This window comes from Falco rusticolus, chromosome 8 (genome assembly GCF_015220075.1).
Source record: "Falco rusticolus isolate bFalRus1 chromosome 8, bFalRus1.pri, whole genome shotgun sequence".
Classification (NCBI taxonomy): domain Eukaryota; kingdom Metazoa; phylum Chordata; class Aves; order Falconiformes; family Falconidae; genus Falco; species Falco rusticolus.
Window position 1 is genome coordinate 55,726,537 of NC_051194.1, and position 16,266 is coordinate 55,742,802.

Consider the following 16,266-nt stretch of genomic DNA (forward strand, 5'->3'; position numbering starts at 1 on the left):
GGACGTTACAATATCCGTGACAGAAATGCGGTAGATTCCATTCAGAAGACACTAGCTGCCGCATTATGTTTATTTTGAATTTAGAGGCTTGTGCTTAACGACAGGTTGCCAGTGTCCATCTGTAGCTTGTTTTTTGTTTTCATCCATGCTGCACATTTGTGTGACAAGACGTGGGCATGTTCAGCGTGGAACAAACCTGCTTGTTTTTCACCTCCAGTCTACCCACAGGGAAGGCTTGGCAGATCCCAAGCCTGGCAGCATTTTTCCCAAAGGCACCTGGAGAAGCTCAGCATCCCCATCCACCGCTCCAGGCATGGCAGGGCCAGGCAGGAACAGGCTCTGCCCTGTGCAGGAAGCCTCTTCTGGCCAGGAGCAGAAAATCCTCTAAACCCAGATGCTCTAAAAGAGTTGGGATGGCTTCTTCCTAATGTTTCAGCTATAAAAGACATCAGTCCACTACACTGCTCATAACCTCACCAACAGAGGGTCGAAGATAGCTATGCCACTGTTATTTAACAGGTGGATCCACAGGCCAGGGACATTTGGCCATTAAACGGTCAGTATCCCCCAAGCTGGCAAGATCCCTTAATCAGGGCTTTACACCCCACGTGCAATCCTCATCCCAGCACAAATTCAGCAGGCAAAGTGCAGGGTTAATGTCTGCCAGACCTCACATGGCTCTTCCCATTGACTCCTGTACCCTCCCTGAAGCTGGGCATGTATTAATTATCTTGGTCAGTTAATTAACCATCCTAATTCCCTCCCAACCCATCCCGAGGCCTTGCCTAGCATTTAGGAGAAGCATTAAAAAGTGCTAATGGCCCCTCCCCGAGTGCCCGCAGGCATTTGAACTTCAGGCCGCCACAAGTCGCCCATAGGAGAGAGGATGAGGAGACAGGAGACCAGGCTGGCTTTTGCAGCAGATTTGAGGATTATCACAGCCCTCTGAGCAAAATCAGAAGTACATGAGCATATGATTAACCAACGAGTATGTTGCACTAACAGAAGAGTCTCCTTTTGCCCCTAGTTAAAGAAAAAAGTAGATGATTTTTAAAGCAATTTCTTTAAGGGAGGAAGGGAATGACAAATAAGGAAGGAGCTCTGCCTGGTCTCAAAAATAAGTAAGAGGTAAAACAATGCTGATATCCCCCACAAATCACTGAAAGGAAGCTTGCTAATGCACGGTACATCTTGCAGAAGCCTGAATTTTGCTTTTGCTTTTCCTTTTCCTACTCTCTCTCTGCTCCCCATTAGCGCACTGGGGGACAAAACCCCAGGAGGGCTATTGCCCATGTGAGCCCAGGGCTGGCTGCACGCTGCCACACCGCACCCCTAGCACCGGGCAGGGACTGCACTATTACTTACTGAGAGCTGTGCCTGAGACGCCCTTCTGTGGGTGCCAAGCACCACACAAGGCATGCGCTGCAGTCAGATGGCAACGTAGGAGAGCCAGAAGTTTTGCCAAGGCTTTGGCTGAGGGGGGAAGGAAAGAAAATAAAATAATCACCCACGCAGAGCAGCCTTTCCTTGCAGCCTCGTCGGCAAGGGAAAGCTTGTTGGTGTGCTCTGAAACAGCACCTGAGCATCCCGAAAATGGCAAAGAGGAGCCAAGCAGGAGCCGGCCTCAGTTGCATGGGTTTTCCTTCTGCAAGGTACACTTTTTAGGAAAACCTTAAAAGCAGCAGCAGTCTCTCTCCCTGAGCACAGAAGCTGACACTTTTGAGGCTCTTCTCTTACCAAATTTAAATTTTCACAATAATTCAGCCAAAGGAAAACAAAGAAAATCTTGATGACAGCAAATTTGTATGCAAGACTTCAGCAAAGCCCTTTCAGGCAGAACACCTGGAGAAGGCTGCAGCCTGCGCTCCCTGGGAAGGCATGCAGGAGAGCAGGAGAAGCAGCCAACACACAACCTGGGCTCGGCAGGGTGAGACCAAATGTTAGAAGAAGCCTGCCCCATGTGCACAAACACCACAGCACCGGTGTTTTCAGAAGTCCCCTAGGAAACAGGAAAGCGAGCAAAAATAGGTGGAAAGAGAGACTGTTGACTATTTTTACAGTATGTCCCTCTCCTACGCAGGCGGGTAACAGAAGAGCCGACAGCCCACTCCTGGTGTGCAGGAGTTGTGTGCAAGCTCTGCTAGGACAACAACTGGCAAAGCCCATGTCTCACCTTAGCTCTGCCCTGAGCTGTCCTGTAACTTGGAGCAACTCCCTTCCTCCCCCTATAACCCTCTCAAGCAAAAAGACCCTCGAGGCAGAGACTTTTTTGGTGTGTATAGCACCTGGGAGAACAGGGTCAGGGGGATGTCATCTCAGATATGATATTTTCCATAATAATAACGGTGCCTGGCTCTCACCCACCCTGTGTTCAGACACAAGCTCTGACAGTTTGGCCAGAAATCCAATTTATTTGTTGACATCCCGATAGCTCCTACCTTTATCACAGAGTGCTGCTCCCTTTGATCTACACACAGTAGGAGACTCCAGCAATTTCAGAGGCTCCAAGCAAACTCCTCAGAAGGGCAATCAGCCTGGTATAGGCCCAGAGAAGATTTATGACCTTGTTAGCACTTGTTGAGGCTTTTCTACCCAGACTACAACTGGGCTGAGAGTAGGCTCTGCAAGTGGTCTGCTGCAGAAAGCTGGGCATATGGGGCAAATGAGCTTTTTACAAGCAAGCGAGATTAAGAGGAAAAGCCAAACCAGCACAAACAAGGAATATTATTGTCCTTATTTATGCTCTGCTTACTCCTGGAGGACCATGTTAGGAGTCAGGCCATGTTCTAAGACACAGATCCAATATGCTGTGGGCAGCAGCCACCAGCTACGCCCAGGACTGGGCTTGCAAAACCATCACAGGCACGGAGGACCAGCTAGAGAACAGACCTCCCAATTCCCCAAAGGAGAAATACAACAGAACTCACCAAGCAGCTTCAAAACCATAACAAAGAGCTCAAACTTCTCCCTGCTTCGCTCAGAACACTCCCCAGTGAGACACAGGGGGCTTTTAAATAAGAAATACAAAAATACTGCCCCTTAACAAGCCCCAGACCTCAGATTGTAGCTGATGGCAATTGAAAGCTCTTGATGTGATCTCCTTCAGCTGCAGCCAAATCCCAAAGCGGCTCCATCGCCAGACTTTTTGTCAGTACCCCAGGTGGTTTCATCATTTTTCAAAGGCAAATGTGTGAGGTCATGAGTATGAAAAAACCTGGTTCAGTGACACCTCATGGGCGAAAAAACCCAGAAAAAACCCCCCAACTACAGAACAATGAAAAAACCTGGTTTGGGGTGTTTTACTTTAAAACCTTTGACTTAGTTTCTGCAGGATTTGGCTCATAATTTTTGAATACGGTGAAAATCCAAATACTGGGGGTTTTGGAATCCCAACAAGAGCAAGACATTAGCAGCACCCCTCACCTTCAGGTGCTCCCCCAGTCCTGTGTCCCCTCTTGTCCTCCCTGAGCTCCTCCAAGCTAGGACCATGCTGAGGGGCTGCAGTCATCACTCCCTCCACAGGAGCAGGAATAGCCAGGTGGGACTCAGATATGCTTGCTATTCATGTCCCGCATCCACTACAGGATTTTCTTTAGTGAATTTGAACCTTTTTTGGGGTCTTAATAATGAGGAGAGAGATACAAATATGTTGGGTGTTCTTGTAATAGTCTGTTTTGTCCAACGTGTTCACATTGCTCATGTGTTTTCAACCTCAGGACATCACCTTGTTTTCTAGATGACCTGTTGGAGTAAGAGATCTTTTTCTGTGAGTATAAAAAGCTCACGGTAGTGTGGGAAGTAAAAAAACATGAAAGCTGCACACCTTCAGCTGGGAAAGGTGAGAACGTGAGCCCTACACACTGAAACATTGGCAAGAAGAGAGGTGAGGATTATGATGGGCTGTGATGTGTTTTTCTTGGTTTTAATCTCTTGCTGCTTGGTCAGTTATACTTTGGCTTTGTTATCGGTTTTTGGTTGTTTTTTTTTTTTTTAATGCCTTGACTTGATTGTACACGTTAGTTTGCTGTTCTTGATAGTGGATGGGACAAAACACGCTACTTGTTTTCCTTCTGTGCATAGTCTGATACTGGCTATAGCCTGAACTGCTCAGCAAATAGCAGCCCTACCAAGATGATGTTATTCAGTACAAACAGACATGATTCCCCCTTTCAGTACTGATTTAGAAGGAACAACCAGCACGTATATTTCCCCTCCCGATTTTGATGAGTACCAAGTGGCTTGAGATTTTGGAAACAGCAGTCAGGAGCTGCAGAGCCTCAGTTCATGGCCTTGCTCTGACAATGGAAATCCTGAATGAATTCTTAAAGGGGATTTTTTTTGCCTAAGGATGGTAGGCTGAACTCTGAGTTTTAAGTTTCCAACATTATTAACCTTTATTCTCGAACGGTATGAGCTGAGAGAGATTTGCTGCAGGCATTGGGTTTTCCTGCTAAGTTTACAGTGCAAGGACAGATGGACTTTTTAAAGGCTTTCAGCACGGTACCTTTGGCTTTCATCAGCCCCCCAAATCCACATTCAAATGTAATAAATTGGCTATTAGAAAAAACAGGACACCCCAACAACATACTTGGGTTTGTGTTTTTTTTTAAAAAAAACCTAACACCATCCTGCCCATGGGAGAAACCCATGCAAGGGTGCATCTTGCAGTGACAGACATCCATTCTGTCCTGAGCATCACCTAGGAAATAAAATTTAAAAATATAATCACAAATTGCACTTTAGAAATCCCATGCTCGGGCTGTAGGGAGGCAGCAGAGGCTGTGTGTCAGCAGTGCTCCTTTGTGCTGCTGAGCTGCAGTGGTGGAACCCCCCGGGACTGGGGTACATGCAAAATAACCCTAGTGATTCTATTTAATTTTCTGTGAATTACAGGACTGTCTGAGCTCTGCAAGCCTGGGGTATTGTGTGCCAGCCAAGCCCAGCTCACCTGCTGAAATAGATTTTGTTCAGTCCTGATGATGAAAACAGGGGAGTGAACACAAGTTCATGACAACCCTCTTGCTCACTGAGACTCCAACAGCAGCTGCATTCTGCAATGCTTCAATTATACTTCACCTACTAGAATATCCAGCAGTTTGATTACTGCCACAATTTATTTGAAAAATCCGGCCAAGCTGAAGAGATGTGAACAGGTCTCCTGGTTAACACTGATACAATAGCTTAGGAGAAGAAAGAAAAAAAAAATCTCCTCCCTCCTTTCACACAACCTGTTCCACTTGTCAGGACACTGGCCCCTCTCATTCCGTGCCCAACCCACTATTCTTCAACACACATTTCACAGACCGCTCATTTCTGAGTCCGCTCCCAACATCACACATGCTTTGAAGTACCTGGGCCTCATCTTCATCACCGCTAGAGCAGCGTGGTTCTAAATGGAGCCCGAGGAGAGAAAACTCCTTCATTGGCAATTCTGCCTCCGGAGCTGCTGCCCTCTCCCCATCTTCCTGCCACACCTTGTTAAAAACCTGCAGGAAATTGCCTCCTTCCCTGGGCTCGGGCTCTCCAGTGCCTTACACAAATGCAGAATGAAGATTAGAAAGAGTTATTAGTCTAACCTGGCTGTGTTTTCCACCTGCCTGCTCTGGTATAAAGGACTGCAGGTGGTGTGGGGCAACAAACCCCAGCACTTACTTTACACTGTTTCAATCAACAAGAGGTAGAAACCTCTCAAGAAGGTAACCCTGGCTGAGGTCCTTGAGCAAAACCCCATGGTAACAGGCATTAAGACTCATTACTGACCTCCAGCATTGCTCCGGTGGCAACGCTGAATGACAGAGCAGTGTTTTATAGGTAGCAATTTTGCAAAACGTATCTTCTTCTGCCTTCAGAAGTAGCACATCCCTCATCCTCCCACACAACCCCATGGCTGGTGTAATTAAAATTAAGCCAGACTTCACTAATTTGAAACTCAAGCAGTTCAGATTTAAAACATTCTCTTGAAAAAAATGCACTTTGCTGTTAAGAAGCAGCACATATGTTTATGTATGGATAATGAGCCTTGCTGGCAAGGACAATTAAGTCTCCTGTAAGCATCTGTGGTCATTCCCCACCTGCATTTCAGAGGGAGGCTGCCTGTAAAATATTTGCCATTCTCTAAGGTAATTGTGCCATCCCTTGTACTTGGCTCTCACGGCTGCTACAGTGATTTTATAGAAAACCATTCCTTGCCATTTTCCTCATGTGCCTTCCTATTTCAAAGGAGGATGGCATTCATCTTATAACATTAAGTGTATTTTATCTTTATTCTCCTTTTACATAGTGTTTCTAGCCTGGCATTTAGTTATAAAATAAGCACACCCCAAAAGACTGGATTGCCAAACACAATGACAATAGATCTTGTAGCAATTCCTTTCACACAAGTTTTTCCAGCTTCTTGATTTGGCCCCATCACCTGTTCCAGCTGCCAGCTAAACAGCTCATGGGGTTTTGGAGGCGTGGACATTCAATGAGAGCCTGGTGGGAGCTTTTTCTATGCCAAGTGGGGCTGGACGGGGCCAGCCCTGCTCAGGGACAAGACCAGAGGTCCACAGCAGATTGGGTGACATCACCCATCTTCACTGCCAAAAGTGACCACATTTCTGGGTATTTATGAGATTTTGCAGCCCCCAAGGTGAGAAGCTCTTTTCCCTACCCCTGGAAAAGTTCTATTGCACTTGTTTCCAGCAGTCAACTTACAAGCAGCCCATGTGACGCTTTTGGCTGGCTCCCTGCACCAGGCTTCTTGCAGGCCACTACAGGCGCAGCAGGACAGGCAAGGGCAGGGCATCCTCTGTACCTGCAGCCCTGCATCCACGTGCAGCATTTGCAGAGAGGAAATGCAGCTCCGCAGAAGGGGGCTACTGTGCCAAGCTTTCCTGCTGCTCCCAGGGAAATGCAGAAGCTTTGCTGCTTTTAGACCAGCAGGATACATTAGCTGCTTTTGATTTATTTATTTTTTTTTAATAAAACTTTCCCTGCAGCTAGATGGAGCCAGTGTAGTATTAATGTGCGCTGGGGCTTTGCTCAGGCTGGAGCTATTTCTGACACCTTTCCCTGCCCAGGGAATTTGCTAAACCCTTTGCCTTCCCAGTAATTCCCACTTGCTCTAACCCTAGGGAATGCCATAGGCCTATACTGAAATAGCTCACATACCAAAGATGATGCACAGGTTGAAAGTTTTATGCCGGGTTGTATTATCACAATGGGAGCCAAAAAAGGAAGGCATTATCCTAGCAGCCAGCCCTACCTTTGCAAGGCTTGTGATCCCCAGTTATCAAGCTATACCCATACCTTATCTAATCATTTAAAGAACAGCCGAACAGGGCAGTAGCAAAGGTAGCCCTATGCATATCAGCTATGTTGCTTTTTAAAATTTTTATATATGCACATGCTTTTAGGGCAAAGAATAACTTAGTGTAGTCCTAAGGAGTCCCCTTCTGAAAGGGTCTTTTCCTCACTCACAGCTGTTTAACAGTAATACACTTCTGGTGTTAAATACAGGGTAGTTTTTTGGTTTTTTTTTTTTTAAAGTAGCACACTTGGGAATAGTTATTTAGTTCCAGACCCTTCCATATACTTAGGCTCATCTCCACCCTTTCCCCCCCTGTTATATTTTTGGCATCTCTAAGAAGTGTCAAATTCTCAAAAGAAGAATAATAGTTCTGAATGAGAGACTTGGGAACAAGCAGAGCATGTTATTAAGGACCAACTCTGAAGTATTGCACAATGAAGATCTACACCCATGGAGCAGGGGCTGTTTGGGACATTAATACCAAGCAGTACAGTAATCCCTCTTTTAATAAAAAAATACATTTTCTTTTTTAAAAAGGATTCATTATTTATTCACATTATGGAAGTTGAGGCTATCCTAGGCTCAGGTGAAACCAAAAGGCAGCACTAAAATATCATTAAAAATGATAGAAAGTTCCAGGTCAAGTTGGCTATTGCAGATAAAGCTACTATCATCTTCCGTTAGTGACTGGGACTGAGTGCCAAGTGTTTTCATTACACACCAAGTAAGAAGTACTTTATAAATCACAATAACTCTTGACATGCAATAACATCCAGTCTTATTAATATAAACTGCAGGGATTTTTTTTTTTTTTTAAAGTCTGCTGGCAGTAAAACCACCCCTTCCATAAAACATTGGCATTCACACATGCCCTGCAGCTTCTCACAGCACCTTTAAACACTAAAGATGTTCATTACCTCATACACTAAAAAAAGGAAAGTGGGATTATATCATTACTTCGAAAGACTTTCCTCCACCTCTCCCTCAGTTGGAAGGTGGCAGTTGTAGGCAGCCCCAAAATCCATGGGGGTACCCGACTCAGAGCAGCCAGCCCCAGTTCTGCACCACATTGTCAATGCTCTGCTGATGTGCTGCTGGCTTCAGCATCCTGGCATGCAGGTAGGGCTGTATGCTCTAAATTAGGGCAGAAGAACGTTGCATTCAATGTTTTCTTCCTCTTTCCATTTAGAGGCAGCTAGGTTTTGTTTTATTATTGTGTTAGGAAAGTGCTGCATTACCCTCAAAGCAGCTTTTCCACATAGACCATATTCACCCCTAAATTCAGGGCTGCAGGTGGGACCTCCCGTGCTGCAGGTTCCTGGAAATTGTCCAGACCCCTTCTTTCCCCAAGGAGCTTCCACCAAGATGACAAAAATAATAGCATAGGTCCCCCTTGCTGAGTGGTAGCAGTGGGTCGTCTGTGGCCACCAGGATCCCACATACTCCTGACCCCCAGCCTTTTGGGGGCATGCAATCCTTCCTCCTCCTTCTTCTCTCCCACTTACCTGGGAGCTCTTCTGTGCTCAGTACCCACAGCACAAAATCCTCCTCTCTACTAAAGGTCTGTAAATGTTTTCCCAATACAAGCAAGTATCGCAGGAAGCATTGCACTTTTGTGCAGGAGGGACATGGAAGCTCCTGCAAGGAGAAAATCAGAACAAACCACAAAGAGACAGCTGGGATAGAGGCAGCACCATGACCTCACGTGTCTTCCTGCATCCATCCACCAAACAAACAGCTCTTTGTGGTACATATGCACAGCAAACATGTTGCAAAAGGCAGATGGTGTTGCAATATAAATATTAGGATAGAGAACAGCTCAATGAGATACCATTTTTTCTATCTTGCAAAAAGGGGGCTTTTTTGAGATTCCCCCTCTCTAATTCAGGGGAATACAGTGCTGTTGAAACAGGAAGAAAAAAACATTGCTCCTCCAGAGACAACACCAAAGGAAGAAAAAAAAGAGATTTGAGCCTAAATTGAGCAGCAGAAGGGCTTGGCTCAAGTTCTTTAGCATACTAGAGCCCCACCATTACCAACCTGTCTGAGGAGTTTCTCTTTCTGATGAAGTCTTTCATCTGACAATTTTTGACCAGCCCAGCTGCTGTTTTCCTCCCAAGAGCCTCACCAAAGCCATCACCCCTGCTTACATACACCTTGTATTATAGTTAAAATGCTCATCAGGTGTTGATCTTACATAGTTTCATGCCCATGCACCACAGCTGGGCTTCATGCGTACTGGCTCTGACTATTGATAAGGATGTGAAAGACAAGCCTCAAGCTTCTGTTATTTTTAAGTGATTTTTGATGACATATGCCAGAAATGGCAGGATCATTTCAGAAGTCTGTTGTACTTTGCACCAAACAGCTGCTTATTGTGCATAACATGTTGAAGAGTTGCTAGTAAGAATGGCTGTGGTACCAGTTTATAAATAAACTGCTTATAAGTGGGAATGCTCTAATAATGGCACTCTTAAAAAATGTAATTAGGAATAATTCATCTTACAATAAACTTTTGCAACTTTTTGATACGCAACTGAAAGACACTTTGCCTGCTTTGCCATGTGTGGAAGTGGTGGATGCTGCTTATCTGCCCTAATGTATGCACAGCCATACACAATTTCTCTGTTTCTATTAATTGCTAGTGTGTCTCAGTATTGCATTTGGTTTGCAGCTTCAAGGTTTATTCCTCCCCCCATCAATAGCTCCTATAATGTACACAACAAGGGGCTCCCGAATGTCACTTATATGTTGCTAGAGACGCAGCATTCAAACGCCGCAGCAGCGGCACAAACACTGTTATAAGCTTCGTTTGTAATCTTTAAGGCTTTTTTTTTTTTTTTTTGGCAGTTTATTCTTTCTTGCTGCAGGAAATAAAACATGTTTCCTATCTGCACCATGATAAAAAGAAGAAGATTTTAGTACTAATTGGATGAAAGGAAGAGTTTAAACTTAATAGAGAAAATAAATCTAGAAGGGGGAAGAGAAGTAATGCGTAAAAGTCCTGTGGGCCTCCTAAACAAAGCAATTGTTTACCTGCACTAAGTACGTATATTTTGAAGGTACCTTAGCCCAGTAACAAAAATGAGATCAGTGAAATACACCCTTCTATAAATATTTGCACTTCAGCTCATTCTCTGGAGTTGTAACATCAAGGCATGAGTTATATTTCCTTAGTTTATCGGTATGTGTGTTTGCCCTCAGCTAGGCTTGTTATTTAATGAAGCTGGCCCTGAGCTAACGCACCTGCGAGCAGATGGTGCAGGCGCTTCTGTGCCGGCGACAGTAGATGTCAGCATTGCCATTCCGCGAGCGCCAGCAGCCCCGCCGGCTGCGCTTGGGAGGAAAGCTGCATGGGAGGAGAAATTAGTGACACACTTACACGGAGAAAACATTAAACTAAGAGGCAAGAGCATTTATGTTAGCTATGCTGCATATTTCTAGGTGTTGTGTGTTTGTTTTTTGGTTTTTTTTAGTGTGGGTTTTTGGGGTTTTTTTTAATATTCATGTTACCTAATCTCTTAAGATGGATAAAAAGGACAGCGATAAGGTTTTTTTCCATCAGTTTAATTTTTCTGCCAGATAATCTTTTACGGTTTGTCCTTAACAACTGTTCACATCACATGACTGTAAGAAAGAACACATAAGAAATTATAATTTCTTTGTTCAACCACGCAGGGTCTGAGAAGGGCGAGTGGCCTCTCCCTGCTCTCCGTCAGCGAGGGCTGCACCTATAGCACCGCACACCCATGTTACCCGCCTGGGATGGCTTTCCCATAAACTCCCGCTCCTTGCAGGAGGCTGACTGCACCTATTCTTGAATCGCTGAAAATCAGCAGATAAAACATCCCCCAGCTCCGTGCGCCCAGCTGGGTTCCCTGACGGGCTGCTGTGCAGCGAGGGTGCAGGGATGGAGGCTCTCCCCTCTTGCCCGGTGCAGATATGTTCTTCGCTTTGCATTAGGGTGGCAGCATTGGCCACGCAATGAGGACTTGCAGCAGCCCTGGCTGTGCATTCTGCGTGAGCTATAGGTGCTGAGCCTGTAAGGGCTGGGCAAGCAGGGGAGCGCAGGGCTGGCTATGCGTGGGAACATGAAAGCAGTCCAGTAGTGCACACACTGCCAGGCCCTGCAAAGCTGCTCCAGACCTGATGTTTGACCTCGTTGAAATAAGAAGTGTTACTCACAGACAGCTCTGGGATATTTCATGGTATGGAGCGGCCGCAGGCAGCCCACGCGTGGCCAGCTGGTACTCACTGAGCTGAATCTGAGTGTGGTATTTGCCCTAGGGAGGACACATGTGAGCAACCAGCCCTCTTGTCTCTGCTGTCCCCTCCCACTTTCAGCATTTTGGAAAGGGGACAGATGGGAGTTTGGGGACAGAAAGCTCCTGCTGGAGTGGAGCGCAGTGATGAAAGGGACTTCTTCCAGAAGGCAGTTGAGTGAAAGCAAAAGAAACCAGCTGTCTGCCAGTGCTGTACCTCCCTGACCCTTCCTGGGCTTCCCCAGGCGTGGAGGGAGAAAGGGGATGTAGGGCAGGAGGAGAGGAGCCAGGGAAATGGAGGAGAACTGGAGACAGGCTATGGCGGTGCATTTATTTACGTGGGAGGTTTCAAATCAATGATGGAGTGCAATCGCTGGTAAAGATGAAAAAAGATTATTTGTCTTGGAAGATTTCTTCCCTCAACTTCTACCACAGCCCTTCTCACAGCAAATGTGTTTTCAGGAAGGCATCCCTCTGCTTGTGCTTCTGGAAATCTAAAATTAACACTTTATTGAAGAGACTGTCACATCCAAAGTCTGGCACTCTTCCTCCACCAGCCTCTCAGGACCCTAAAGGTACCAGGAACTATCCTGGCAGAGCCGCACAGTGCCGTAACATACTTAAAATTTCATTTTAATTTGTGCAGGGGCTTGAAAGCCTGGAGCAGCACCGTTTATGAGCAGTAGAGTCTTCACTGGTGGGAAGTATCATCTGAAGACTGTCATCATCACCTTAAAAATGTACTCACCAGCTACAGTTTTTGGAGCAGCTGACTTTTTTTTTTTTTTTTTTTTTTTACTTCAGACACACAGAAACCATAACCCTTTGAACAGTGTAAGTCTTCAGATGGTGCATGCAGGACAAAAAACACAGAAGATCAGAATTTTCCATTATAGTTACACACAATTGTTTGGACGGATCACAACATCCTTCGTTTCTCTGGTAATTATACTGGCCTTAAGCACCATGTACTGACATCCTGATGTCTTATGATACTCAGTAACTGCTGATCAATGCTGATGTGAATGAATTAAAGTTAATAATATTGCCTCCTATTAGGGCAGTGGTTGCTGGGCTCTAATTCAATCCTGCCAGCTGAGAGCCAGCCTGAGCAGGTGCTTTCACTTTGGCCGTGAAAAGAGACATGATTTAAAGCCCTCCTGAGCAGGCTGAGATTTTTTTTCTTCTGGAAAGGAAGGAAAAGAGGTAGGTAGTGATTGTATGTTGGAGGAATACTTTACTGAATATGTTTTTTAATTGGTGTTTTAGGCCTTTTTCTTAGCATAATAAATGACTAATGGGTTCTAAGAACTGAAGGCTTTATTTGGTTTTGCTTTTCTGCAATAGAAGGAAGAAAAATGCTTGTTTGAAATTGTTTCTATGTTATAGGTTGGTTATGTTACGGTAGGTAGCCTTGTAACAAAAAATGTATTTGTATAGTGCATGAAGCCAGCACGGAAATTTTTTAAAACTTCTGTATACATGTTTATATTTCTCTTGAAGCCTGGGGCCTGAGTTCACCGTTGTCCTGAACTTTGTTCATCTTGTTGCGAAGCAGATGCAAACCCTAATTTGTCTTCACTGTAGATGATGAAATTAAAAGCTAAGGTACTGCTGAAAATGACAGTACAAGACAGTTGGCAATGGCTCCTATTCTTTGCTAGTACTTTCCTTCTGGTTAGGTCCCCTTAAAAACTGACAAAATATATATCTTTGCAAATCATTTTCTAGCCTGCACATGTGTTTAATTAGTCTCTAGTCTGCATAAGGAACTGCAAGGAGAAAGATAATTATGCAAGCTTCATGCTGTTTTGAGCTTTTGCGCTTTGCAATTTCTTTTCCAGCGTTCAATTAAAAGTTAAGCACTTTTTGAGGCTATCCAAGTAGACAGCTATTGATTCTTCATTCTGTAGCAGAAGCCCTTCTTATAGTTTGTCAATTTGTAAAGTTGCTGGTTGGGAGAGAAACCGGGTAGCACAACATCCTTGGGGAAATACCACAAAGAATTCAAGGCATGACTTAGAAGATGGCAGCACACTTAAGGCCCAAATATCTGATAATTCAAAAGTGCCTTGCTTTTTTCAAGCATGAAAAAATAATTTTCTCGTTCAATAAAAAGACATTTCGTGATGTGTGGAGAAGTTTTGAAAAGATCTTACTATATGAGCCAGTGCACTGAAAGCTGTGGTAAGGAAAAGGGACTTGTAGATCTGTTTATGCTTGTGGAAGGTAATTGGAGGGTGAGGATCTGTAGGCTGCTCAGGAAAAGTATTCAAGACCCTTACCTGCATTGACAAGTAAACCGTACTTTGTATAGTTGTACAGATAACCTGCTGACAGCTCCCTGGGACAGACAAGAAACTAGAGTAAAAGCCGCGCTTGGACTGCATGGTTCTGTCTGGCAGGGATCCTGGCTCTGCCAGTGATGTTTTTTGCTGCAGAAGATGGTGCTGCAGGGAGGAGGGGGCGCCATGTGCCTTAATGCATAATTTAACTACCATGAATATCTTTACTATGTGCACCGTTTATCTGTGTTGGAGGAAAGAAACGTTTTATTAGAGATTCACTGTCTCTCTTTCAATTGGGACAATGTACGTGTGGCCATTGTTTATCACTGCTGCAGGAGGACAAGTTGATGTGAACAAAACCTGTGAAGATGACAAGGGAAGAAATTGTAAATATTTGATATTCCCCAACACACACTCACTAATGGGTTGCCTCAATAATGCTTGGTCTGTGGAAATTTGCTCTGCTTTGTCAGGAGGAAAAAAGCTCTCATGGGACCTAACTCTAAGATCATTCAACCCCATGGGAATATTTTCCTTTATTTTAACAGATCTTTAATTTTCCCGCTAATAAAGGAACAGCCATACACCATTAGAGGGAATTGACACAGCTGGAATATAAATTCCCAGTGCAAAAGTAAAGATCTTTATGCTATAATGGCCAAGGAGTAAAGAGGATGGTTCAGACAAAGACTATAAATATTCCCATTAAGGGCCCTCATTTTCACTGACATAACTACCGAAAAAGCAGAGAACTTTTATGGGCAAAGCCCGATAGTCCTCATACAGGCTTCAGTTGATAATGGCATGTGGCTTAATGGTGACCAAGTCAAATGGTCCCTTTAGTATGTGTTCAGATGCCGAGACCCTCTGCTCCACTGTTTTTTCATAACTGGTCCATTGGACATGGGCCACTCTTCACAGTGGCGGGATACAAGCTTTGGTGTTGAAGCCAGCTGAGCCTTGTCCAAGTTTTGCTCAGTCTTTCCTCCCGGGCAGCTTTAAGGAAGATGCAGAAAGGAGTGGCTATGGCCAGGGAAGCTGCTATGGAGCATCCTGCTTCTTCAGGAGGTTACTCCTGCCCTCCCATGTTAGGGACACAGGCAGAAGAGTACGAGCTGCTTCTAACATCAACATTTTAGATATACAGTAGCATAGCTCACTCGGTCCTAATTAGCTTTGACCAGTGGAAGCGTAAAGCTGCTGCAGTACAGTGAAAGAAATGTAACTGAATACATGCCTAGGAGGAAGGCTGTTATAAAAATACTGTAGTAGAAGATGAGTGTCTTCTTAATTAACAGATTTATGGTGCAGTGTGTACATGATGATTTGAGATGGTACAGTCAACTGTGGTGAGCAAGGCTGTAACCTAACAACTGGTGGCTCTGTAAAATTACATTTGCAATGAAACATCACCATGCTCGATAATTGCAAGGCAGACCAAGCTGTGATCTAGATTTACACACGTGCCAGAATAAGCTTTCAGGCACGGAGGCCTTGGCTGACTTTATACCTGGACCAGAGCCAGTTTCCCAGCTTTCAGTGCCAGTTCAGACTAGATTTTCAGATGAAGCTTTTGGTCTGCGTGTTGGTACTGCTGTCGCACCCAGATTTCATCAATGTGTTCTCAATCTTAAGGATCATGTTACTTTTCAATATTATACACTAATGGTAGGGTTAATTGAATGCTAATTAATACATTGTTTCTGTGTGATGATGAAACAGGTGAAGTGTTTAATATTCCAAATACTTTGTAATTCACAATTACTTGTAATTCACAATACTTCCCTTTTCACCTGAGGGGTGGTTGGGTAACGCGGCATGAGGCTGGGCCCGAGGGCATTCACCTCCATTTTACAGGTGGAGAACCAGCAACACTGGCAGGGTTGTACTTCCAGGGGGCTGCAGGTTTTGTTTGGGTCGGGGTGCCATGCATGCTGCGAGCCCAGTTTCATGCAGGGAGTCCTGCGGGGGATTCTGGACCACTGAGTGAGGTGTCAAGTCTGAAAATGTCCAATTAAACAGATTAGAGTTGTACAGAAAACCAGGCCTCTTGTTATGCCACTTCCCACAAAGCGAAAATCTATAAGGCTATTTTGCCTGCTACATAATTTAGCGTGTAAAGTTTAGAGGTTACTCCTGCATTCCTCCTGTGTCTAACGAACACCAGTTTTAAACACAGTTTGGGAGTAATTACCAACATCATTTGAATTAGACTAGCTGATGTAATTAGGAAAAAGTATGGACTCTTATATCTAGAGGAGGGACAGGTAGGACCAAATAAGAGGATTTAGGCTAGACATGACAATTACACTGATCTCGCTGGCCCATTCTCAGCATGAAAAAAAAGACTGGGGGGGTGGGTGGGGTGGGGGGAGGGAGTTGGTTTTTGCATGTTTTCATCAGAGTTGCTATTTAACACAATTAC